The sequence below is a fragment of the Pongo abelii genome, chromosome 2, assembly GCF_028885655.2.
Source record: "Pongo abelii isolate AG06213 chromosome 2, NHGRI_mPonAbe1-v2.0_pri, whole genome shotgun sequence".
NCBI lineage: Eukaryota > Metazoa > Chordata > Mammalia > Primates > Hominidae > Pongo > Pongo abelii.
The window spans coordinates 70768567-70792966 of record NC_085928.1 but is presented as its reverse complement, the minus strand read 5'-3'; the positions used below and the strand labels follow the sequence as shown (position 1 = coordinate 70792966).

The 24400-nt window shown below is 40.3% G+C and overlaps 1 long non-coding RNA gene across 1 annotated transcript in view; it reads right to left on the bottom strand.

The window, feature by feature from the left end:
• LOC103890132 (uncharacterized) overlaps window positions 1-23985 on the bottom strand; it is a 63390-nt gene extending 39405 nt beyond the window's left edge. The window contains exons 1-2 of the long non-coding RNA XR_654494.4: window positions 23552-23985; window positions 121-197 (exon numbers count right to left, since the gene is read on the bottom strand). This is a non-coding gene — a long non-coding RNA (uncharacterized LOC103890132). The remainder of the gene's footprint in view (window positions 1-120; window positions 198-23551) is intronic.
• Window positions 23986-24400: the final 415 nt, after the last annotated feature.

Here is a 24400-nt window from a genome sequence, read left to right as displayed (position 1 = left end):
AGATGAAGAATAGTTCACATCAAAATGAAAGGGGAGAGGCAGCAGTTGAGTTATAATAAACAGAGCAATAAGCCACAGGCAAAGCCCAATAAGCAGGGAGAAGCAGGCAGGCATCCCTACCTTGGGATGTGAGATCAGGGCCAATCGGATGATAATGGGAACTCGCTTCACAAACCAGACACAATTGCTCAGGCAGCCTGTAGGGCAGAGAACAGAAAATAGGGAAAAGGCAACTTAATTCAAATAAACTTTTCCGAACATGACTTGAGACAGGCTTATCACAAAATCCCTCACAGAGGTACGTATTGGAGTTATTCCGTTACATTTACACATATTAGAGTCCTCAATACAGCCATGATTATAGATCATATTCTTATTGAAGCCTGATTGATTTTCTAATTCATTCATTAGTTCATTTACTTCTTCATCATCCATCCACCCATCCACTCAACAAACAATGTTAGGGCATCTACAGAGTACAAAGCATGAGACTATGCGTGTGAAATACAAACAAAAGCAAGGGACAGTCCCTAACTATAATCTGGTTGGGCACATTAACAAAGAGATGAACAAGCTGATGATTTCATGATAAGTGATGGACACCATGATAAGTGCCAACAAGAAGTGGACAAATTCCTAGACACATACAGCCTACCAAGGTTGAGCTATGAATAAATCCAAAACCTGACCAGACCAATAACAGGTATTGAGATTGAAGCCATAATAAAAAGGTCTCTCAGTAAAGAAAAGCCCAGGGCCCAATGGCTTCACTGCTGAATTCTACCAAACATTTGAAGAAGTGCAAAGGTAGTGAAATGCAGAGGGTGAGGGAGCACAGAAGAAGCAGACATGGTTCAGAGTCTGAGGGTCCTTGGGGATAGCCAGGGAAAGCTTCATGGAAGAGGTGGCAACTGAGCTAAATTTTAATGTTGAATCTGACTTAAAAAGAGGAAGAGTGTCCTAGCATGTGGTATGGATCATAGGCATCTTTAAATAGACAATTTCAAAAGAGCACAAAGTTTTCTTCACATCTTTCAAGGAAACTCAATGCCTGAAGTGATACCCAATGTCTGAAGTACCCCCATCCTTTTCCTAACACATACCTTTGTTGCTAGGCAACTGCCCCTGGGCTAGATCCAGCCCTATTCTCGATTAATTTGGGGGAGATATTTTGTTGTTTAAATTAATACCCTTGGAGCTTCATTTTACAAAGAACAGGGAATTCTTTGGGCCTTTCTATTTGGTTTAACTGTGAATTTTCTAACTTCTCTTCAATCATACTTCCACCTCAACTTAGATCCAAAGAAGTCACACTATCACAGTGAAGAAGAACTGGTGTAATCATTTTGAAACAACCTTTCTCAGATCCACTCGCTTAGAAACTATTAAACTTTTTGAACTCTCTTGGGAAATAGAAAAATGATTAAGATGAGTTTTGAGTATCTTTTTATAACAAGGAAATCTTGCAATATAGAAAAAGGTGTATTGTAATTAAGTACATTAAACTTCGACTGCCTCCAGCTATGTAACCAATGCAATGCCAGGGGTTAGATGATGGAAAGCAATGTGCTTCAGGGTTTTCATTCCTGAAAACTTTTAAGGCTGATAGAAAAGTGTCCCGGTGCTGCACTACGAAGAAATATTCTTTTTTGAATTATATGAAATGCTATTGAATCATTTTATGGAAAGAGGCAGACTTAATTAGAATTATCTCCAAGAAAAATGAAGGCCCTAGAATAATTCATAAAATATGAGCTTACTATGCAGAAGAGATGTGTTCATTGCTTTATAAGTGTATAGAAAGAGACAAAAGGATACGATCAAAAACCGTTTGTAGTAATACCTGTAGTTGGGTTGAGAAACAGTAGTGGAGTTTCAAATGCTGGAATGAATCATGTAAAGGAGTACGTAATTGAGCGTGTACAGGCATACCTCATTTTATTGCATGTCACTTTACTGATCTTCGCAGATACGGCACTTTTTACAAATGTAAGGTTTGTGGTAACCTTGTATTGAGCAAGTCTATTGGCACTATTCTTCAAACAGCATGTGCTTACTTCATGTCTCTGTGTAATTGTCATTTTGGTAATTGTCACATTATTTCAACCTTTTTCTTATTATTATATCTATTATGGTTATCTGTGATCGGTGTTCTTTGATGTTACTGTTATAATTGTTTTTGGAAACGATGAACAATGTCCATATAAGATGGCAAATTTAATCAATAAATATTATGTGTGTTCTGACTCTGCCACCAACTACCCATTCTCCTGTCTCTCTCCATCTCCTCGCGTTTCCCTATTCTCTGAGACACAATGAACAATAGTGAAATTAAGCCAGTTAATAACCCTATGATGGCTTCTAAGTGTTCAAGTGAAAGACAGAGTCTCACATCTCTCATTTTAAATCAAAAGCTAGAAATGATTAAACTTATCAAGGAAGACATGTCAAAAGCTGAGGCAGGCATAAAGTTAAACCTCCTGCACCGAACAGCCAAGTGGTGAATAAAAGGAAAAGTTCTTCCAGGAAATTAAAACTGCTACTCCAGTGAGCACACAAATGATAAAAAAGCAAAGCACATGTTGCTGATACAGAGAAAGTTTGAGTGGTCTGGATAGAAGATCAAACCAGCTACAACATTCCCTTAAGCCAAAATCTAATCCAGAGCAAGGCCCTAACTCTCTTCAATTTCAATTCTGTGAAGGCTGAGAGAGGTGAGGAAGCTGCAGAAGAAAAGTTGGAAGCTAGCAGAGGTTGGTTCACAAGATTTAAGGAAAGAATCTGTCTCCACAACATAAAAGTGCAAGGTGAAGCAGCAAGTGCTAACTTGGAAGCCATAGAAAGTTTTTCAGACAAGATCTAGTGAAGATAATTGATGAAAGTGGCTACCTGAAACAACAGATTTTCAGTGTAGATAAAATAGCCTTATATTAGAAGATGCCATCTAGGACTTTCATAGCAAGAGAGGAAAAGTCAATGCCTGGCTTTGATGATTCTTGTGTTAGGGGTTAATGCAGCTGCCTATTTTTAGTTGAAGTCATTATTCATTTACCACCCTAAGAATCCACAATCTACTCTGCCCGTGCTCTAGAAATGGGACAACAAAACCTGGATGAAAGCACATCTGTTTACAACATAGCTTGCTAAATACTCTATACCCACTGTTGAGACTTACTTCTCAGAAAAAGAGATTTCTTGCAAAATAGTACTGCTCATTGACCATATATCTGGTCACCCAAGAACTCAGATGGAGATATACAAGGATATTAATGTTTTTATGCCTGCTAATACAAAATTACTCTTTGATCCACTTTGCAGCCCATGGATCAAAGAGTAATTTTGACTCCGAAGTTATTATTTAAGAAATACATCTCATAAGGCTACATAGATAGTAATTCCTCTGATAAATCCAGAAAAAGTAAATTGAAAACCTCCTGGAATGTATTCAACATTCTAGTTGCCATTAAGAACATTCATGATTCATGGGAGGGGACCAAACTATCCACATAAACAGGAGTTTAAAATATGTTGATTCCAACTTTTATGGGTGACTTTGAGGAGTTCAAGACTTCAGTGGAGGGGATAGGTGTTCCAAATAATGAGAGAACTAGAATCAGAAAGGGAGCATGAAGATGTAACTGAATTGCTGCAATATCATGATTAAACTCAAATGAATAAAAAGTTGCTTCTTGTGGATAAGCGAAGAAAGTGGTTTCTTGAGATAGAATTTACTCCTGGTGAAGATGCTATGAACATTGTTGAAATGATAACAAAGGATTTAGAATGGTACATAAACCTAGTTGATAAAGCAGTGGCAGGTTTTGAGAGCATTGACTCCAGTTTTGAAAGTAGTTCTAGTGTGGGTAAAATGTTATCAAATAGCACTGCATGAGAAATCTTTTGTGAAAGAAAGAGTCAATCAATGTGGCAGACTTCATTGTCTTATTTTAAGAAATTGCCACAGGCACCCCACCTTTTAGCAACCACTGCCCTGATCAGTCAGCAGCCATCAACGTCGAGGCAAGACCTTCCACTAGCAAAATCATTATTACTCACTGAATACTCAGGTGATCATTAGCATTTTTTTAGCCATAAAGTATTTTTTTAATTTTATGCCATAAAGTATTTTTTTAAGGATTTTAGACATAATGCCATTGCACACTTATTAGACTACAGTATAGTGTAAGTTTTGTATCTACTAGGAAGCCAAAAAAATTGTGTCACATGCAAGTATTGAATATTTGCTTTACTGCATTGGTTGGAACCAAACTCGCAGTATTTCCAAGGTGTGCCTGGATTTAGAATACAGAGCATTAAGTATAGAAAACAAACAGAATGCTTTTTTTTTTTTTTTTTTTTTTTTTGAGACAGAGTCTTGCTCTGTCACCCAGGCTGGAGTACAGTGACACGATCTTGACTCACTGCAACCTCTGCCTCCCAGGTTCAAGTGATTCTCCTGCCTCAGCCTCCCAAGTAGCTGGGACTACAGGCATGCACCAACATGCCAGGCTAATTTTTGCATTTTTAGTAGAGGTAAGGTTTCATCATGTTGTCCAAACTGGTCTCAACCTCCTGACCTCAAATGATCCACCCACCTCGGCCTCCCAAAGTGCTGCGATTACAGGTGTGAGCCACCACACCCGGCCAGAATGTCTTAATGGAATCTTGTTGTCTATTAATGTGATGCCTGTTGCCCCCTGTTACCCTGTGTTCCATAGAGGAACAAAACACTTTGCCAAAGACTGGAAATCCTCCTACTTAAGGGTTTTCTCTAAAATGCAGAGACTCTAAATGACTTATTCAAACCTGCCTGTCTTCACTTTGAGTTTCAATATATGTAATATACATATATATATATATAAAACATACAACAAATATAGAAAATGACACAAGACTCCCAAGTATGCAAAGGCCAAATATAGCCGATATTAGCATTCCATTGTATTTTCTTCAAAACTCTTTTTTATTTTTTGTTACAAATTGAAGCTATGTCTTTCTTCCCACTCTTCCTTGCCCTGCCCCCTCCCATGTATAGGTACCAGAGCTCTAAAGTTGGTGATTATCATTATTGTGGATATTTTTGTACTTTTACCAAATTTATATGTATCTATAAATAAGATATAGTATTGATTACTGCTTCTCTATAATGTACATAAATGATGTCACAGCATATATATTCTTTGTACCTAAGCTGGACTTTTGGCGCCTTTTCATACCATGTGTTGATTTAAAGTGCACAATTAAATCAACATTACCCAGAAACATCTTGATAGAATCAAGTAAAGAGATCTCATGGTATATTAACAAAAATGTGAGGATTGTTATCAGAATCACTCTTAGAATTCATACCTCCGTATGGCAGTGGTCAGTAAACTATTTCTATAAAGAGCCAGATAGTAAAAATGTTCTGCTCTGAAGGATATATGGTTTCCATGGAAACTACTTGATCTATTTCAAATAAAAAAAGCAGGCATAGATAATATGTAAGTGAATGGGCATGGCTGTGTTCCAATAAAACTTTATTTATAAGAACAGGCTATGGACTGTTTTTGAAGTTTGCCAACCTCTGGTACACGGCAGTGAGAGAGGAAGGAGGGACCCGGCTGTGCCATCTTGCTGTCTATAGAACTCTGGGGTTGGTAGGGCTGATCTAAGGGGTCAACTTCCTTCTTGATGCTCCAAATGCATCCCTTATGAAGTGCTTCTCAGATAAAGATAAACCCTCATTAGTGAGGAACACTGTTTGGTCCAATTTATAAGGGGAATGTAAAATTAAATAATTTAAACCTGAAGGTGTTGGAACTTTAAACTATTTTGAGCCCTGAGAGGAATGTGGCTATGTGGCTTGAGTCACATAGCAGTTAGCTGCAACTTTTCCTTTTTCTTGTGAATAATTAGGAAAGACCAAATAGTGCCAAAGATAAGACCCCTGGAGATCATGAACCCCCTCTTATAGAATGTCACAGCAATCTTCCTTGAGCTACAGCAAGCTGTAACCAATTAAATCACTGTAATATATGTACTGACCTTGCATGGAGAATGTTTTAACCCTTATAAACTGCTTCTGCCTATATAAATGAAACCTTAGCTTATCTGCTTTGGAGCACTGACTCTATTTCTTTGGAGTCTGTGTTTCCTGAGTGGCTATTCTCAGCTTTTTGCTCAAATAAACTCAATACGTAATCATAGTTTCTAAATTTAAGGTTGACCGAAACTCTGTATGTGGCTAGCTCCTAGTACCAAGAGGCAGGTGGAGCAATGACGTGTTACCATGGAAAGAACACTTAGCTGGCAGTCAGGGGACCTGGGTTTGGTTCTCAGTTTACCACTGTCATCTTTGTCATCTGTCTGGTCTCAGGCAAGACACTTTCTCTCTGGGCCTCAGTTTCCCTCCTGAAAAATTACTGTGTTGGGCTACATTATTTCTGAGTTTCCTTACGGTGTCCAGATCTCATGATATTTGGCATGGTATAAATAAATAGAATATAGAGAAAATCCTCAAGAAGGACAGATGATTTATTTAAATTTCATTAGCTTCCTTTCCCTACCTACTAGTCAGTATGAATATGGCTATAAAAGCAGACATCAGGAAGTGACTAGAAAGATGGAGCAGGAATTAAAGGAATCAAGGGGAGAAGAGGTGCTTAGTGTTAAGAGTACCACTATGGATGAAAAGTTTGACTTTAGATATAAAGGCAGCTTATATAAAATTATAAGCTACAGCAAAATTGTTCCATGTTGGCCCAGAAAGAAGAAACGAATGCTGTAAGAAGGACTTAGGTTCAGCTCAAGCAAAAGAGATTCTTTCAAGAAATTCTAGATTTCTAAAAATGCAGCAGCTGTTACAGGTGCATCTTATTCATAGATGTGTGCACAAAAAAAAAAAAAACTGACCACTTGAAGTAATATAAAAGGGTTGAATGAGAAGTTGGACAAGAATCCTGAGACTAAATCTCCTTCTAGACCCAACATCTTATAACTATATCAACATAAGCTGGACTTGACGTACTTAGAGCTTCCTTCTGAAAATACCCATTGAATTTTTAGAAATATGTAGCTGTTACAAATTATCTCAGACAAGGAAGATTTTTAAAATATTTATGTTTTTCTTCAGTACCTAGTACAATGCCACATTGTACTAATGGCACATAATAGGTGCTTATTAAATATTTGTTAAGTAAATGAAAATTTATATAATACTGCAAAGGGGAGCGTTAAATGGTTTACGTGTTCCTGGTCAAACTTGAACTAACTTCCCTGCTTTTCTCTTCTAAACATCTCCACAGGGTCATCCAGTTAGTGTTTGAATTGAGTGGCCATGTGAGCCTAAAAGCAAACGCTTGCATTCCAAGACATGGGGAGGGGTAGGAAAAGGCAGACCATCCGGTAAGGTTTGGTTGGCCACAGCCACATGTGGTCCATTGTTAACTGGGCAGCATTCCTGTGTGCTGCAGGATGAGATGAACACTGGCAATTAATGCAATCACCTTCTCGGTAGCAGCAGCAGGATTCTCTGGAAGTTAGAGCAGTTAAGAGGAGAGCACAGCTTGAGTCTCAGATCTGGGATGCCAGGGTAGAGGCTTAGGGGAGTCTGTTCTGCCTCCAGCTTCAATAAACTCTGGCTTTGGAAACAAGATCCATAGCAGAGAACGACCAAAGGGGAAAGAAACCCATTCTTTTCCCACTCAGAATAGAATGGGGATGTGTCTATGTGTTCGGGGGGTCAAAAATATAAAACAGTCAGTGATGCTACTGCTTCTTCCAAGTGCATTCAGCTACATGATTCATTTGATCCTGCTGTAAGGTGAACCAACAGAATAACCTGGAGCTTCAGACTCCTAATTTCAGACCCCTAACCCATGCCAGTAATAAATCTGAGATTCATTTCATTTTGTCTCATGTTTCCACAGCCAGATAAAATAAATTCCCTCTCAGAAGCACCTGGACCTGAGAGGCCATCGCCCAGGTGTGCAGCTTTGGAAACTAGAAAAGAGTATGATGATTATCATTCTGTTTTCTATAGAGGAAAAAGATGAGCAAATGAGGATCAGAATCCTGCCAAGTCTAAAGCCAGTGCCTCCATGGAAACCTAATTTCTACTTAGTAGCACTAAATGATTAAATTAGACCCTTTGACACTGCTTCTTAACAAGGCATGATAGCTGGGTGCTTTGTTTTATGATTCTAGTTGTTGAATATGATTAAGAGAAGATTCTCTGAGCTCTCCTTCAACCTTGAGAGAACCCTAAATTGTTTTTTTTTAATTACACAGGCAATGCTGGAAGATAACATACGCTACATTTATTGATCAACTTCTCCAAGTGCTGGGGTTTATACTTGGCACTTGCTAGATGATTACATTATATTTGCTGTTAATAATTGCACCCTGGGAACTAATTTAACCTCTCATTCCTCCCCAAAGTAGTATTTTACCTTACCCTTTAGTTCAAGGGAAAGTTGGTGAATCTTAGTCGCCATAAATGAGATAAAAGGTAATTTGTCAGATTAAATCCCTGAGCTGAAAATTAAACAGTGAGAACACTGTATGAGGTTTTTATGATTCTCAATCCTTGAGGTGATCACAGAGACATAAATTTAGGTTTCAAAATTGGAGTCATTCCCCGAGGAAGGGACTGGGTTTGGCCTGAGAGGGAGGATCTTGAAGCGTGGGAAGTGATGACATCAGGCTCAGTTTTTCAAAGGAAACTTTAGAAATGAGGAGGATTTTTAGAAAGTGAGAGAAAGTGCACGTGGCCTGCATAGGGTCCTGAGAAGATACAGGTTAGGTCACATTCATCTGGGAGGAGGGGGAGCTGTAGAGGTGGAAGCATGGGGCTGCTCACATCCCTTCAAGGAGAAACCCTAGCAAACATTACAATAATGACTCAGCCCTACCTGATCTGGACACCCAACCCTCACCCCCTCTCTATCGCTCTGCCCTTTGCCTGCCCCACCCACCCATGCTGCCCAGGCTCTTCCTTGACTGTCCCTGCATGTTCCTGCCCCAGGGCAGTTGTATTTGCCGTTCCTTCTGCCTGGAATGCTGCCCCCTCACTCCCCAGGCGATCACCTGGCTCACTCCCTCACTCCTTCAGGCCTTTCCTCAAAGGTCTCCACTTGATGAGAATTTCCCAGACCACTCTGTTTAAAATAGGAATCCCCGCCTCCTGACCTGCCCACTCTCCTTGAAGGCTCTTTTTTCCCATAGCACTGATCATTTTCTAACATATCATATTCTTTACCCTTTTATTCTCTGTCTCCCTGTCACTTCTGAATACAAGCTCCCTGTGAGTGGTGATTGTTGCCTGTTTTGGTCACTGCTGTGTTCCCAGTGCCAAGAACAGTCCCAGGGTACATAGTTGAATGAATGAAAGAGAGAAAATAAAAGTCCAACTCAGGGAAAGAAAATAAGAGAAACCCCAAGCAGGATGGAAGAGATGAGTTGCAAGGATAAAAAGACAACTCCAAAAGCTGAGATTTTGGGAGACGTACATAAAGAATAGAGCAAGATAAATTTCTCCTGCCATCCCTGCTGTGTGGCTTGGCATGCGGGCTCATCACCTGATGTCCTGCCCTTTAAAATGATCTGCTCACACCTCATAGGTTCTGTTCTGCCTGAAATAGTTACAGCGACTCAGCACAGAGGGGTGGGAGTAAATCATTCTCTAAGCTGTTATCAGCGGTGGCCAGAGCTGTGTTATCTGGTGGCTTTCTGAGGCTGGAGCAAGCCCGGGCGGGCCATCTTGGCATGCTGTCCTCTCCACAGTGCTGCCACACATCTGGTAGGAATAGAAGGAAACATGTCACCAGAGCTCATCCCTCCTTATACCAAACCACAGATTGATCTAAAATTTCCATTCAATTAAACAGTAGAGAAAGAATAACCACATGCATAAAACTCTACTATCCCCTGAGATTCCTCTAAAATGAGAAAAAAATACAGACTTTCTGAAAAAGAGAAGAATCTAAAAGGGCAACAAAGATGAAATAAGAGATACTAGTAAATAAGAGATGTTAATTTATTTTGGTAAGAGTGGGAGACAATGGAGGAATTGGCGTATTTCATCAGTTCTAAAACATGCATCTTTTTTAACATTTTAATGTTTCTGAAATCAGAATGGCTCTTACAATTGGTGGTATCTTACAGTTGTAATTGGCAGCATTTTTCCTTCTAAATTATTTATTAGATAATGAATAATGTATTCTATAATCGATTGCATCTTAGATGAAATAAAACATGATAACAGCACAGAGAAATCTGAATGCTGAAAGTTCACAGAGGGCCATGCCAATGAGAGGAAGCCAAGCTCCCTTGCAGAATTCCAGAAGGGGCAGAAGATTTGCCTGCACCATGTGCTATGAGGGTTGGGGTGAAGAGTTGGGCCAACGAGGGATTGGTTGAAAGTTGGTAGAAGGAACCACAGACTCCCCCAGATCCCTGACACTTTCCGCACTGATGCAGCCAGCTAACTACCCTTCTCTTCCCCTCATCCCCTGGATCCAGATAAAATACAAGAGGTTCAATTAAATTTGAATTTCATATTATAAATAATTGCATGGGACATATTTATGCTAAAAATATTCTTTGGCCATCTGACATTCAGATTTCAATGGGCAGCCTCTATTTTGTTTTTGTTTGGATGTGGAGGAATTGAATCAGACATGTTCTAAACTGTGAGATGCAAGCTCCGTGGAAACCTAGGAAGAGGCACAGGACTGAGCACAAACAGTTTAAGTAAAGACCTATTGAATGATGACAGACTCAGCCACATTTTATTTGTTATTGTTTGTTTTTTTGAGACAGAGTCTCACTCTGTCACCCAGGCTGGAGTGCAGGGGCATGATATCGGCTCACTGCAACCTCTGCCTCCAGGGCTCAAGCAATTCTCCTGCCTCAGCCCCCCGAGTAGCTAGGATTACAGGCGTCCACCACTGCGCATGGTTAATTTTTGTATTTTTAGTAGAGATGGGGTTTTGCCATGTTGGCCAGTCTGGTCTTGAACTCCTGACTTTAGGTGATCCGCCTGCCTTGGCCTCCCAAAGTGATGGGATTACAGGCATGAGCCACTGCACCCGACCACTCAGCCACACTTTGTAGTTCAGCTTTGAGAGCACTGAGGGTCAGATTCACTCCCTCACTCCCATTACCACCATCCAAGGCAAGAAGCTTGGGAGCTCTTGTGTGGGGACCCTGACTTTGGAAGATCCCCTAATGAAGCAGCTAGTCCCCTGCCTACCCAATCATCTGACAGAGAAGCCCACCATTCAACAAGTTCTCTCTCCCTGCTGCCCCTGAACATATGGGACTCTCATGCAGATTTCTGCCCCCACTCTGAAAATGGACAGACAACAAAACACCACTAGACATTCAAAGGAAGTCTGCAATTTGGGAAACAGTAACAGACAATAAAACAGAAAAAGAACTGGCCGGGCGCAGTGGCTCAAGCCTGTAATCCCAGCACTTTGGGAGGCCAAGGTGGGCGGATCACGAGGTCAGGAGATCAAGACCATCCTGGCTAACACGGTGAAAACCCGTTTCTACTAAAAAAAATACAAAAAATTAGCCAGGCCTGGTGGCAGGCGCCTGTAGTCCCAGCTACTCGGGAGGCTGAGGCAGGAGACAGGCATGAACCCAGGAGGCAGAGCTTGCAGTGAGCTGAGATAGCGCCACTGCACTCCAGCCTGGGCGACAGAGCGAGACTTCGTCTCAAAAAAAAAAAAAAAAAAGAACTTTCAAGACAGAAAGGTAATATGAGAACGGGGTGGTAGGGAAGCCTAAACGATAACTAGCATGTTAGAGGGAAGAAATGGTATTGGATTTATGAAAGAGTATCATCCTGTCTTTAAGAGGGAACAACAAATAAGAAATTCTTTAAAAATATAATCATCAGAATTAAAAAAAAACAATTAGGCCCGGCGCGGTGGCTCACGCCTGTAATCCCAGCACTTTGGGAGGCCCAGGCGGGTGAATCACCTGAGGTCAGGAGTTAGAGACCAGACTGACCAATATGGTGAAACCCTGTCTCTACAAAAAATACAAAAATTAGCTGGGCATGGTGGCCGGCACCTGTAGTCCCAGCTGCTTGGGAGGCTGAGACAGGAGAATTGCTTGAACCCAGGAGGCAGAGGTTGTAGTGAGCCGAGATTGCGCCACTGTACTCCAGCCTGGGCAACAAAGTGAGACTCTGTCTCAAAAAAAAAAAAAAAAAAAAAATAGAAGGGTAAAGAGGGTAAAGGTAAAGATTGTGAAATCTCTCAGAAAATAAAATAAATAGGCATACAGATGAAAATTTGGAATAAAAAATATATAATATTGAGAGGATCCATCCAAGAAGTGTTCAACTAACAGGAGGCCTAGAAGGAGAGAAGAAAAATCAGGAAGAAACAAAATTATCAAAGAATGTAAGAATATTATCTGGAACCAATAAATATACGTTCCTGGACTGATAGGGCCCACAAAATGCACAAGACCAAGAATGGAAATCGTGCAAAGTCAGACCCATTGGCATAACCACCAGAACCCTAGTGATGAAGATTCTTAAAGAATTGGGGGTTGAGGTTAAATGCACATCCAAGTTATGGTTTGGGAACAGGTGAGCACCACATTTCAGGAATGACATTGCCTTCTGAGATGGGAATCTCAGTGATAGTCCAAGATCCCAAGGGGGTGGGAAAGGATTTTTGAGGGGTGCATGGAATAAGTTAGGCTGGAATCACTTCTGAGCAGCTATCTACACAGCCCTCACTCAAGTGAACAATGCACTTCACTTGGCTCTCGTGACGTGCAGTTAGCCTCTTGTAAAAGAACTCACTGTTACCATGCACGTTGGAAATTCTGGACTCAACATCTGATTATGCTAAATGACAGAGAAAATGAGCAAGATTTCATGACTCAGAAGCATTCAAAGTACTCAAGATATTTACACATAAGCACATTGTAATTAATCATAATTAATTGAAAGCAATAATTGAAATTGGGAAATCTCATGCAAAAATCTAGATTTCTGGCTGATTTCAAAGCACATGTAGATTTGAAAACATAAGGCTAATCTTCTTGAGACAATTGGCTGGAGCTTAATAGTTGCCTCCTTCAGATTAGGCTTGCTGTTCCAACTAGCCAGAGTCCCTATCACTCCCTATTTTCCCTGAGTCTTGATGTCGGTTGCCCATTGCTATTTGTCACTGAATGGACATTCTCTTTTTTTATTGTGATAGAGTTAAGTGGAAAATGAACTTTTTCCTTAACATGGTCAGCATCACTCAGACTCATCACCAGCCTAATTCTTGTGGGCATTTGAATTGCTATCCTGCTTTAGCAAGCCACAGCATGACATCCCACTAACACTGTGTCTAACTACACTTAAAAACTGCACCATGAAGACAATTTTGTTTTCTTTTTTCTTTTTTTTAGATGGAGTCTTGCTCTTGTCCTCCAGGCTGGAGTGCAATGGCATGATTTCAGCTCACTGCAACCTCTGCCTCCTGGGTTCAAGTGATTCTCCTGCCTCAGCCTCCCAAGTGGCTGGGATTACAGGCACCTGCCACCATGTCCACCTAATTTTTGTAATTTTAGTAGAGATGGGGTTTTACCCTGTTGGCCAGGATGGTCTTGAACTCCTGACCTCAGGTGATCCACCTGCCTCAGCATCCCAAAGTGCTGGGATTACAGGAGTGAGCCACCATGCCCAGCCAACAATTTCATTTAAAGAGAAGCCCTTGGTAGGAACCAGGGATGGAAATGCTTTTGATAACTAACCACTTAATTATTCTGGATCTCAGTTTCCTTCTGCAAGAGAAATCTTAAATCTTGTGATGCTTAGTTGCTAAGGTGCTGCTAATGTAGTAAGAAAAAATATGGCCAATGGAGAAAGTAATATTTCCATTATCAAAACTAAAGTCCCATTTAATGACTTTTCTCTTATTTGCCCCAGCTCAAACATGAAAGCCCCCATTGTGAACACTGTATTTCACAATATTTCCCTGGTTTATCCTTTCTATATCTTGTCAATTTAGAAACATTAAAAAAGAGAGAAAAAATAAGTTATGATTCGGCATTTTAGAGAGATTAAAGATCGTAGACAATTCTAAAACTTTAATACAGAGACTTTTCACAAGCTTAATTGAGGATGGCTCTAAAAATTAAGGAGAAAAAGATAAAAGTAACGTGTTATTGTCAGTAAAAGCTGCCAACAATTTATCAAGAGTTTGATGTGGCTGTGTTTCAGTTGGCCTTGACTAAAAGTGGAGATGCTCTGAAACTCTCCTATTAGTTTAGTGCAAAAGTAATTGCGGTTTTTGCCATTGTAATGGCAAAAACCGCAATTACTTTTGCACCAACCTAATATAATTGGTATGTCCTTAATTGTGCGGTGAAATAAAGGCCTCAGCTTACCTCATGTGGCTATTTCAGGCAGAGGAATCCAAAGCCACAGGGGAGTGAAACAGTATGGCTGCCCGATGAACTTTGCTTTGTTCAAGGTGCTAGAGCAGGTATGAACCTTGAGGAAGGAGGTGGCACAGATGAAGGGTTGCGGCATAAATTTTGCTGAACTATTCATGTAGATGGTATAGCATATTATACTAGATGTGTTCACACTCCAGAAATATGCAGTTGTTTAGAAGAAATGCTTCCTGTCTTCTTTGTTATATACCTCTTTATTAATGTCAGTAATGATAAGCACCTTTTATTTGAGTGCCACAAGTGCATCTCACTGCATTAGGTGTTTTTATGCATCATCTCTGATCTTCAGAACTACGTTGCTAAGTGGATAATTACCCACGATTAACCCAATCATCCATCCAACCTACACATGTGTTTTGAGCTCTGCCTTTATGCCAGGGCCTTTGTACCCAGCACGGGAAATGCAGTTGTGAATAAAACAGTCAAGGTCCCTACATTCATAAAACGTATATTCTGGGAAAGAGTAACCTACAATTAACTGCAATATAAAATGTAAGAAATTAATAAGCACCATGAAGAAAATGAAGACAAGGAGATAGGAAAATATGATAAAGAATGTGGGTGACTGCTATATATGTATATTTGTTTACAAACTGTAATGAATGCCACCACCATATAATAAAAGGAATCTATTTATGAATATGCAATGAGAGTAAACTTAATTTTGGCTTGGGTGGGGTGTCAAAAAAGACTGTGTAGGTAAGTGGCATTTAAGCTGAGACTTGAGTTAGTCAGGTGGGGTGTTAGGTGAGGTGGGGGTGGGAGGTGGGTTGTAAGTAAGAGGAATAGCATGGGCAAATGTCTTGATGTAGAAAAGAATTTGAATTATTGGAGGTGCTAAACTAAAGCCACAGCAAGGAGAGTAACTCACGGAGTAGGACAAGGTGAGGTAGAGAAGAGAATGGCACAGGTCAAACGCTCATGAAGGTCAGTGTCATATCTAAGGAAATAGGTTGTTACAGGTTAATAGAGCCCTAAGAACTCAAAGATAAGTGATCAATATTAGATTAGAATCCAGATATATCAAACTATGTGTCCCATCTATTCAAGTAGCTCTTTCTAGTACACATGCTGTCTCTGTACCAAGAGGCAGTTGAGAACACACACACATACACACACACACACACACACTCCTAAACTGGGAATACCAGTTCAGAAGCAGATCCCTGCAGTTTGGCTTCATATGTTTTTGGATAAAGATGACCTGGCAGTGCCTGGCCCATGTTCCTTCAGTACTAAAGTTCAGACCAACAGCTGTCTGTTGTGTCTCAGTAAGGAGCTGGACCATGCAAGTCAAAACTAGGCTGGAAGCACTTAACACCTGAACTCCTGGGCTGCTGGCAAGCCAGATGATAAAGGAATAAACAGAGTCATTGTACCTCATTCTTGGCCTTTAAATCATCTGAGAGCCTTCATCATTTTTGTCGAGTTATTTTAATTGCTCTCATTTGCAGAAGCAAATTAGGTGCAGCATTGTTCTCAGGATGCTGTTCAGATTGATGCCAGGAAGGAACAAAATGAGCAAAAAAAAAAAAAAAGAAAAGAAAGAAAACCTCTTTCCAAACAAAAGCCCAACCAATCTCTGTGAGGGAAACTGATTTGTAAACCTTGTCAAGGCAGTTTCGAAGGCAAATCTATTCGGGACATAGTGGGGTTTGTAATCAAGGTCAGAAGAAATAGTTCAATTAGTACATGTTTCTAACACCGATAAAAGATTTTCTTGCATTAGAACTCTCAAAGAGAATGACCTTACCACTGTGTAGTCTCCATGAACTCAGAATCAAAGAGAGGATTGTTTCTTATAACAATGCTATTGAAAGTTTGTTAGATTAAACCTTATCTAACACATGCTAAATAAAATGGTGATTGGGGAAGTAATTTTGAGAATGCAGGCAACCCACACACTTCTCTCAGGTTATCTGGATAATTTATTTATGTTTTCTCCTCACCAATTTGGGTTGTTCTGATTAATTTACTGCTTAATGACCTGACCACAGGAAGGTGAACAGGGAAAGGAAGATTTGATCCAGTTCAACACATTTTTAATGAATGCATATTTAGACCAACTACAGAACAAAGCACTGGAGATATATTCTATAGCAAGGGTAAGGAAGAAACAGACACTTTCTCAGAGCCCAGAATGTACGGTTGAGCTATAAACTTGCTCAGACCCTCAATGCCATTCTCAAGGACTCACACAGGCATACAAGGCATCCCTTGGGAGCATATATGATGGATTCCCAAAGAAGTTTCAATTGGTAAGATTTTGTGCTGTCATCTAGGGACCATTAACATAATTCCAAAATTTCAACACTTGAAAATACAATCTAGGTTCTTATTGATCTGGAAGCTCAGTAAAATCACGGTCCTTTGTGTCTAGGTTTTGAAACTATTGTCTACATTTTGTGTATATTTTACAAACTATTTTCTTAAGCTACTTGTAAGCCATTATTTTTGTGGGTCCTGCCTCTGAGGATTCCTCTGCATTGTCAGCAGTGATGTTTTTTCAGAATTTGGTACCAGGACCTCCTACATCACAGCCATTTGGCAAGCTTGTTAGAATGTACATTCTAAGACTTCCCCAAACCCATTGAATCATAGTACTTGAGGAAGAGACCTAGGCACCTGCATTTTACTCGTCTGAACATGGTGATGTGCCTACAAGTTTGAGGACAACTTGTCTAGAGTTAAAACATTACACAAATGCTGAACTTGAATAATATTGCTTATTATCTTCATAAAACTTAAAAAAAAAGACTTTAAGCAAAGCTTCTTAGGAAATTACAATTCAATTATGAAAGGTGAGTAAAAAGCTGAAGCTAAATACATCAGGGAAGAAAGAATGCTTATCCTGCCAAAACTCCTGGCAAAGTCCAACAGTTTTCTAAGGTCTTAGAAATAATATTGGCTTCTGAAGATAAATGAGTTTATGAAATAAGAAATGTTGTCATTCCATCATGATGTGCAAGTAGATCAGGTTTGGGTTGAGGAGCAGCTCCTTTCCCTATGCATGTCATTTTTACTCTATTTTTTTTCCCAAGGCCTTGGGTTGGCTGGCTGTCTTTACAAGGTTAGATAGTAAAAGTAAGAAAAATCTACTGGATTCCCTAGACCAATATATCCAATAGAAATTTGTGGAAAGATGGAAATACCATCCATCCTCATTATTTATGGATTCCAAATTTGCAAATTTGCCCAATCGCTAAAATTTATTTGTCAAACTTATTTCTCCAAAGTCAATACTCACAGGGCTTTTGTGATCATTCATGGATGAATTTGAGTGAAAAATGTGAGTTACCAGATATGTACATTCCAAGCTGAGATTGAACAAGGCCTCATCCTGTCTTCTTGTTTTCAGCTCTTATACTCTATCTGATTTTAGGTCTCTTTAGTGCCATGTTGTTCATATTTTTGCACTCTTTTTTGGTGATTTCACTATTTAAATAGTGCCCAAGTGTAGTGCTAAAGTGCTTTCTAATGTTCCTAAGCACAAGAAAGCTGTGTTGTGCCTTATGGAGAAAATAAGTGGATTAGATCAGATTCATCCAGGCATGAGTTATAGGGCTGTTGGCCATGAGTTCAATGTCAATGAATCAAATATATATATAGATATAGATATATAAAATAAGGTGTTTTAAATAGAAATACATAACACAAGGTTATATAATGAATGCTTGATGAAAACATTATGACCACAGGCTCACAAGAACCTAACTTAGTATTTCTGCTAGGAGGTAATGTTCAGTATTCACTAATGCAGTGCTCGTGGTGACTTTATAGAATATAACTATCATGAAAAATGAGAATTGACTGTATTCCATTCTGAGGATGCTAGCCACTCATGACTACTGAGCACTTAAAATGTAGCTAGCACAAGGAAGAGGTTAATTTTTATTTACATGTTAGTAAAATTTAAGTAAATTGAAATAAAATACAATTTTGCAATTACAGTAGCCACATGTGGCCAGTGGTTATTTTATGTGCAATGCAGCTATAGACTCTGGAAGCCCTGGTTCTCATGAGGTGCATACATTAGTTTAGTGTTGTTGAATAACTAACTACCATGTGTCAATGAAGAGTGAAACTGTAAAATATTTGAAAAGATTTATTCTGAGCCAAATATCAGTGACCATGACTGGTCCATGACTCAGCCCTTGGGAGGTCCGGAGAACGTGTGCCCAAGGAGTTGGTGTGAAGCTTGGTTTTACATATCTTAGGGAGACATGAGACATAAATCAATCAATTTGAGAAATACATTGGTTTGGTCCAGAAAGGCAGGACAACTCAAAGTGGGGTGGTGGGCGGGGTGGGGGCTTCCAGGCTAAAGGTAAATTTAAGCATTTTCTGGTTGACAGTTGGTTGAATTTCTCTAAAGATCTGGTGTCAAACAGAAAGGAATGTCTAGGTTAAGATAAGAAGCTGTGGAGACCAAAGTTTAATCATGCAAACAAAGCTTTTAGCTAGCAGGCTTCAGGGAGAATAGGTTGCAAAATGTTTCTTATCAGACTTAAAGTCTGTGTTGATGTTAATGCTGAAGAGGTATAATGAGGCATGTTCAGCCCCCACTTTCCATCATGGCCTGAAACAGACTCTCAGGTTAAATTTTAAGAGGCCCGGCTGAGGAGGAAGTCCATTCAGATGGCTAGGGGGGCCTTAGAATTTTATTTTTGGTTTCTACATATGCTTAATGGCTTAAAATAACACAGATTTATTTTCTCAGTCTCTCTGGATCAGGAGTCTGGGCATGGATTAGCTGAGTCCTCTGCTTTAAGGTCTCAGACTGCAAGCCATGTATTAGCCAGGGCTATAGCCTCATCTCAAGACTCCACTGGGAAAGGATCCACTTCCAGCCTCATGTGGAGGTTTGCTGAATTCAGTTCCTTGTGGTTATAGTGAAACCGCCTTTGCAAACATGATAACGAAGAAATTATGACAGTGAAAGATATCAGACCTAACCAACTTCATCTTGCTTCTAACCTCTAAACTGTCCTTGTCCATTCCTGGATGTAGGCCAAACTAGGCTTGGCAAGGAATTTAGTTTATAATTTAAATAATAGCCCTTCCCAAAAGCTAAACTGTTAATTGTAAAATTAATGAAAGGCCGCCAGCCACCAAGTTAGAATGAGAGGAGCTGGAATTCTAAATATTACCAGCCGTTATTCCGGAGGCCATAAAATTTGCAACTTTGCCAATTATTCTTAAAGGTAAATTCACTATTGTGAACCTAAAGTGGGCCTTTGGAGATGCCTTTTCAAATTTTTGCATTTCTAACAACTGGATGGCCTCACCTGGACCTGCCAACCAGTTCTGTGGCCCCCACCCAGGAACTGACTCAGCATAAAAGAACAGCTTCAACTCCCTATGATTTTACCCCAGAGCCAAACAATCAGCACTCCCAATTCACTGGCTCCCTACCCACCAAATTATCCTTGAAAAGTCTGATCCCTGAGTTTTCAGGGAGACTGATTTGAGTAATAATAAAACTCCTGTCTCCTGCACAGCCAGTTCTTCATAAATTATTCTTTCTCTATTGCAATTTCCCTGTCTTGATAAATCAGCTCTGTCTAGGCAGTGGGCAAGGTGAACCCATTGGGTATTTACAGTAGGACTGAGGGGTCTTTTTTTTCTTTTCTTTTTTTTTTTTTTTTTTGGCTAACTGTTGGCTGGAGACTGCCTCCCTAAGTTCCTTTCCTAAGTTTTTTGCCATGTGAACCTACCCAACATTGCCACTTGCTACATCATAGCCATCAAGGAAAAGAATCAGCTCCCTAGAAGAGTATGTTATCCAAAAGATCACCAGGATAGCTGAATAGTAGAAGTGTTACCAGGGGTCTTTGCTCCCAGAGCTCCCAAGATAGTGGTGGGCCGCTTCTAAGACGGTGGCAAGCCTCCTGTTCTCTGACCTGGGGTTCTTGGCCTCATGGATTCCAAGGAATGGAATCTTGGGCCATGCAGTGAGTGTTACAGCTCTATTAGAAGCCGTGGGTCACAGAAGAGAACCGTGGAACCCAGTGACTAGTATTCACCTCGATTAGGATGAACCCGGGCACTTAGCCGTGCAGGAACAATGGCAAGCCTTTAGCTTGATTGGGAGTGGCAATGGGCGCCTTGCTGGATCAGGAGCACAGCGGACACCCTGCCGGATCCAGAGGGATGGAAGTCAGCCGTGGGTCTGCAACGGCAGCAAACAGCAGTGGTGGACGGCGAGTGAAAGCTCAGCTCGAGCTATAACAAACACAGACCAGAAGAGAGTGCAGTTGCAAGGTTTAATAGAGTGAAATAGAGTGAAAAACAGAACTCCCATACAAAGGGAGGGGACCAAAGAGGGTAGCCATTGCCAGCTCGAATGCCTAGGTTTATATCCTGATCATTGTCCCTCCCACTGTGCTCTCAGGGGATAGATGATTGGCTATTTTTTTACCTCCTGTTTTTGCCTAATTAGCATTTTAGTAAGCTCTCTTTACTACCTGATTGGTCGGGTGTGAGCTAAGTTGCAAGCCACGTGTTTAAAGGTGGATGCGGTTACCTTCTCAGCTAGGCTTAGGGATTCTTAGTTGGCCTAGGAAATCCAGCTAATCCTGTCTCTCAGAAGGGAGAGCTTCATCTGTGATATCAGTTTACAAACCTGGAAGAGACAGTCTCTGGAGTTTACCAGAGACTGACGTTATTATGCCTTACAGAGTCTGTATTATATAATAGAGTCATACATATTTAGCAGGTTTGAGGAAAAGTTATACGTATTTATGAGGGGGATTGAACACGTGCACTGTGGTAAACATACATGTAACGTACATTCCCATGTTCACTTTGGGGCAGGGTTTTAGCATTAAGATGAGACAGAATTTGGCTCTTTACATCAAAAGGTAAAGTCTAGGATACAAAGACAGTTTGTGCAGTCTCTGCTGAAACTGGCTTGAGGTCTACAGTTGCTTATCAGGAAAGAGTGTTTGTAAGGCCAGTCCTCCTTCTAATCAGAGTTTTAGTGATCCGGGTTGTAAACCAGAGTTAGAAGGGTCTGATAGCTCCGTTGTTAGGGAGTTTAGCAAGTGTGATTCTCTTGTAGCTCTAGGAATTTAGGAAGTTGCCATTCATGCCAACTAAGCCCTAAACCCTCTATCTGTAGGTAATTTTTGATTCTGTAACCTTAGGGTCTATCCTAGTTGATAAAGGGGTGTGTATTTTGGTCTCTCAGATCATAAGCATGATAATCTTACATAAAATCATCATGGAATTTACATTTCATCACCTTCTCAGCATTCTGTTGCTTAGAAGCAAGTCACAAGCCTGTACACACTTCTGGAGAGGAGATTACATGGGTTGTGAATACCAGGAGGTAAGTATCATGGGGCTTGCTGAGAGACTGTCCTCCCCAGACATCCCCATGATCTTCTCTTGGGCAAGTCTTTCTACCTCATTGTGCTGGAGTTTCTGAATGTCTAAAACAAGGATAATACATATTTTATAGGATTATCATGAAACCACCTCCAGAGGGTTGACAAGAATTGCATACTAGGTTTTGGACAGAAATATAGTTATAATTAAGCATTAATAAGGCTGCACTTTGGCCTCATCCCTTGTTGCTAAAGGTCACTTAGCACTGGATTCTGAACATTTGCATACCCATCGTTCCTATAGATAGGATTTTTGACATTGGGGTCAAAAACAATTTAAGAGTTGATTTGCATCCCCATTGTTTCTATACACAGGATCTCTCACACTAGAAAGGCTTTTGCTTAAGGATCCCTTAAGATGTTTTGCAGATCTTTTATTCCAGCAACCAATTTGAAAACCTTCCATAGAGGAACAGGATCAGCATGAGAATATGGCTTTTTCATCTCCAGGTTCCATGACCCTGTACTCTTTGACCAATCAATGATCTCCATGTTTTGGCCCATTCTAAACCTTAAAAACCCTAAGTCCAAATTCCTTAGAGAGACAGATTTGAAGTTTTCTCTCATGTCCTTGTTAGGTGACCCTACAATTAAATCTTTCTCTGCTGCAACCTGGTGTCTTGGCGTATTGAATTGCTGTGTGCACTGTGCAATTAAACAATTATGGTTACAACCATATAAATTAAATGACCTAAATCAGGGATTAAATGGCATTGCCTGGTCTATGACAGAATATGAATAATTGTTATACTACTGATACTATTATTTAACGTAACAGTGATCTTCATTCCAACCTAGTGGTTGCAAATGGAACAATCTTCATTTTACCACAGAGAAACTGAAGCCCCCACTAGTCTTATATTTTTCTGACCCTGTGGTTTCAGGGCACGCAAGGCAACTCTCAGTTTTCTTGGTTCAGTTGGGCCCACAAAGATTAGGATTTCACAGCAAACAAGGCAGGCACAACATAACACATTTATTTTAACACTATAGTCTCCAATGAAATAGGACTCTAAGGTCATCCCAAACTTGTTTTACTTTATTATATAGATGTACATATGTGTGTGTGTGTGTGCATGTGTGTGTATATATATATACACACACACATATATATACATACACATACACATATACATATGATTTATCATATATTATATATAGTTATATAGAGAAAACACACATATATCATCAAATATGTACGTATATTTAGTGAGATATAATTTACATAATATAAAATGCATCTAAAGTGTACAATTCAATGACTTTTAGTATATTCATTCCATTGTTGTAGGACTTTCTCCTTAGTTCAGCTAAAAATGGGGTCCTTGTCACACAACCATGAAATATTAGGCTCGCAGATACTTTGAAGGGTGAAAAAAATGGAATTTATTGGGCAAAAAGGAATAAAAAGGGGAAACAGGGACTCTCAGCAGAGCAAGAGTCTTACTAGTACAGGCTTCCTGCTTCACAGATTGAATCCCAGGTACCAACCAGGAAGAGAAGGAGCCAGGCTCCTCCCCTCTGCAAATGGTGTGGACTTCTGTGGCTCCACCACAGTGTGCATTCCTCCCACTGTGCATGTTGGTTGAAGTTTCTCTGGGGACCCCATCTACCTGGCTGTCTCATTCCCTCCTGTAAAGAAGTGCATCTAACTGCCATTAGAATAAGGATAAGGATAAGGATGAAGACTGATCCTTAACTGTTTCCTGCTGATGGCGGGGGTGCTGTTCTGGGGAAATGGCAGTCAGAGCTCCCTCAGAGGCCTACCTCAGGGTCCCTGGCAAAAGGGACCATCGCCGGAGGCTCCAGTTGCATCACTGTTTGGAATTTGATGGCTTGAAGGCAAGAAAAGACAAACTGGGTTATTAGAAAACGTATCAAAATGAAACACGGGGAGGAGTGAGGAAAATTGAAAAATCCTGAGACCTTTTACTGGTTTTCACAGAGAGAGGGAGGCCAAAAATCTGACTGGTAAAAAAACTTTACCCTTTTGTCAGCATGTTGAGTTTCTGGGTTCTCTTCCCCTGAGCCCAATCCTAAGCCAACCAGTTTAAGCTTTGGGAAATTAACTCTTTCCAGCTTAGAGGATGCATCTGAGGGAAGTGTCCCATAGTATGAAGACACAATTACCTATCTGTGAAGAGAAGACAGAGAAGGAGAGAGGGAAAAAAGAAGGCATTTTTTTCAAAGGAGTCCCAGAGCTTCAGGATGCATTTGAAAGGGGTACAGACTGAAGATAAATGGCTACCCATCTAGAAAGAGGAGAGCAGGCATCTCTGATTCCCTTCTTCTTCTAGCAGATACCCAGGGTACCTGAGGGAGAGAAGGAAGAGCATCTGTTTCCCTCTTCTGTCCTTACATCCCCAAGTCCTGGCAACCTTGGCAAGTGCCACCATGGGTGTTAAAATGGCTTTCACCCATGTTAACAGGGCAGGTAGGGAGGTGGGAATTATTCACTCTTACCCACATACACCCTGTCTACTCTGCTGTCAGTAGCCTTGAATTACCTAGACCTCATTTATGCCCATGGATACTAGCATGGCCTTTAT